Below are 2,588 nucleotides of genomic sequence, written 5' to 3' on the forward strand. Positions count from 1 at the left end.
AGCACCTTTCGCTCTCCTTCCTTTCTCCCCCCCCCTTCGGTGTTGTTGACTTTCTGACCCCCACCCCCGCGAATAGCGGGTCTCCCTGGGCTCCCCGCCGCCCCCGCCGTGTTTACCCAGTGGGGTGTGTTGTGAGTGCGCATCCCTTCTCCCAAACTTTTCCCTGGATTTCCATTTCTCCTTCCAAAACCTCAGCCGAGGCTTGGCAGCTGCCACCGGGCTGTCCCCTGTGTCCAGTTCTCATGCAGACGGGGAATCCCCCAGCCAGGCCCGGGGACCGGGGGAGGGGGGGGACAATGGGGGGGACCCCGAGACTCCCGGGAGCCCGACCGCTCCGGCGGCGCTTTGCTCGCCTGTCCCACCCCAAGATCTGCGCCCAGCCCGGTCGGGAGACCGAAAGTGGAGGGCGAACAGTCGCCTTACAGAGGCCCCCCCCATGAGTCACCCGCTGGGGTGCTGGCGTTCCTTCCCCCCGAGAAAGTTGGACGGGGCCCAGTGGCCGATACGTTGGCAACCCCCTTGCCCGCCTGTTTGGGCTGGGGGACCCCGTCGGGAGACCTGGGCTGTAACTTACTTTCCCCAGCTTGGTTTCTGTTTGCAAACGAAGGCGCCTAGTGGGCAGTAGTGCTGAGCTTTCGGGAAACTTCCGAACCCGGCGAGGTTAGGAAGCGCTTCACTTTCGGTGCGGTCTTCCCGCCTCGCTGGGTTAATTTCTTCTTTGAATAACTCCGTGAGACCCCACACACAGGGCACCCAAGGCCATTTAGCACCACCCGGGAAACGGATGCACAATTAAAAAAAAAAAAAAAGATTTTCCCAGCTGCTGGATCCATCCCAATGGAATTAATACAGGGAGTTAGAGACCCGACGTTTCCCATTGTGTAGACAGGTTTCTTGTTTTCAAGCGCAGGCTTTCCAGTGCGGCTTATTTGACTGTTGAGTAGTTGAGGTATCTTCAGGCGTTTTAAAACTGAAGATAGTAAAACATTTGGAACTCAAGAACTTTCCTTTTCTCGGGCTGCTGTGTTTTATTACCCTTCAGGCTACTTGGTAACGGGGTAAAACCAACTTAAAATGCTTTGAGAAAAAATGCTCACTAGCTGTCATCTAACTTGGTGAGAAGGACGGTAACAACTGCCCTGTATGAAAACAAAAACTCAAATATTCGTTTAAAGTATGGAATTAATGGACCCTTGAAGTGATTTTCTTGAGATGAATAGTTTAGCGGTGTTCAAACTTATGTCTATATATTTAATGGAGATTGGAGTGGAAAATGCGAACAATAGTCCTTTAGTTAAAGAAAAACCCATAACTAATCTTTGGAAAGCTATTGGACGTTTTTGTTGGTTTTTTTTAATTCTTTCCCTGGATAAAGCAAATGTCAAGCATATATTGATCACTTTTTAAATTAGACTTTATAGTGGGTCATTTTTCCCAACTCTCAAAATCTCTCTTTTTTTAAACCAGATGAAAAAGTATGCAAAACTAATATTTGATCGTGGCATGGCAGTGTGCATTAGTAAAACTGGTTGGAAAGTTTATTATTTAGAATCAAAGGCAGTTGAATGGATAAAGGGACTTGGGGGCTTTTCTGTTGAAATGTATGACTAGACTTAATCAGTTCCAACTTTATACTTAGTTTCACCGGGGAAATGGAAAGTTAACATTCTCTCTTTGTTTCCTGAAACATCCTATTGAATTGATGTTTTAAAACAGTTTAACACCTGCTTGCTTTCCAGATAACCTGGTGGAAAGTGAAAGCCATTACTGTTAAAACGTTTGATGGATGGTTCTCCTAACAAGACATTCCAGATATGACTCACCAATGCTAATTTGTTTCTGTGCCACATCTTTCCCCCTGGCACTGGGGATTTCATGGTGCCACATTCTGCCACCCTGGGTGATGAAATAACATATCTGTTTTGGTTTTTGGCAGCACAGAAAACAGAAAGCTTGGGCAGGTCTAAAACGCCTTGCAGTTAAAAGAGATGGGAGATAATTAGAACCCTGATTTGATGATGCTAATCAAATAAAAGTCTACCCAGAAGTTATATTTTAAAAATAAAACACTTTACTGAGGGCAGGCCATGGTGGTTCCTTTACTCTCTCTCCCCCAGGGAACACCTTGGGGGGAACCCCTTCGAGGCTTCATGTAGAAGTGAGGGGAGCCTGGGAGTCCTCAGGGAGTGGTTCCTGTAGTGGGCTCTGCGGTCTGCAGCGTCCCGCCCTCAGCATGGACCTGGCATGACCCTCTTGTGAGAGTGAGTGGCGGCTGTGCTGTACTGATACATTGTTGCCACAGACAGCTGAGTCGGTAAGGTCGCAGTCAGTGCCTTAGCCCTCCATCTCACTGATGGTTGTGCAGAATTGAAGAATACCTCTGAACACTGCAAGTCCCAACTTTGTCCAGAAGACTTGCATTCGCTCGTATCTGTTAGCCTTTGAAATTGTCTATCCTTGCTCTCTTCAGCTATGAACCGTTCGGGTACAGGATGGGAACTTGGGGGTCTTACACCTACCTAGGCTGGAAAGGAGGTACCGGTAGGGTTCAAATTCTATAAAGTTTCTACTGATGTCACCCAAGTAGA

Source organism: Echinops telfairi, unplaced genomic scaffold (assembly GCF_000313985.2).
Source record: "Echinops telfairi isolate 266 unplaced genomic scaffold, ASM31398v2 ScPeMD7_7458;HRSCAF=8496, whole genome shotgun sequence".
Taxonomy (NCBI): Eukaryota; Metazoa; Chordata; class Mammalia; order Afrosoricida; family Tenrecidae; genus Echinops; species Echinops telfairi.